Genomic DNA, 550 nt, shown 5'->3' on the forward strand with positions numbered 1-550 from the left:
AGTAGCTTAAAAAGATAAGACATGTATCAGCCTATCACATCATCTCACCTGAATTAGCCCCATGCAGGAAAACTGCACAAGGCTTTTGTCCAGAAAGCCTCCATCAAATATTCCGTTATCTTTGAGGTCTGTCAGTAGGGCTATCCAGAACTCAGCACACTGCTTTCGTAGAGATCCCCACCAGGATTCTATTCTTTGGTTAGCTGTGCTTGCTCCCTCCAAATAACTGTCAATTATTTGAGGGTGGTTGGAACGCAGAAGACGCTGAAAGTCCCGCACATGTCCAATTTCCGTGCCAAGGTCTCCTCTCACAACTTGTGGACATCCTTTAAGGCACTCGACTGCTTCAACATAATACCCTCCAATTACCTTTGGATCACTGTTTGTGGTGTAGGCGTTGAGCCAGATGATTTTTCTAGAAAAGCCATCAATGCAGCCATTAACACAAATGCCAAAAGGTTTGAGTTTATCATATGAGTCGATATGCCAAATGAAATTTGGACCCTTAGAGAAGTAATTCCGCCTCTGAAGACGTCTCCTTTTCCTTAGT

The sequence above is a fragment of the Micropterus dolomieu genome, linkage group LG04, assembly GCF_021292245.1.
Source record: "Micropterus dolomieu isolate WLL.071019.BEF.003 ecotype Adirondacks linkage group LG04, ASM2129224v1, whole genome shotgun sequence".
NCBI classification, from domain to species: Eukaryota; Metazoa; Chordata; class Actinopteri; order Centrarchiformes; family Centrarchidae; genus Micropterus; species Micropterus dolomieu.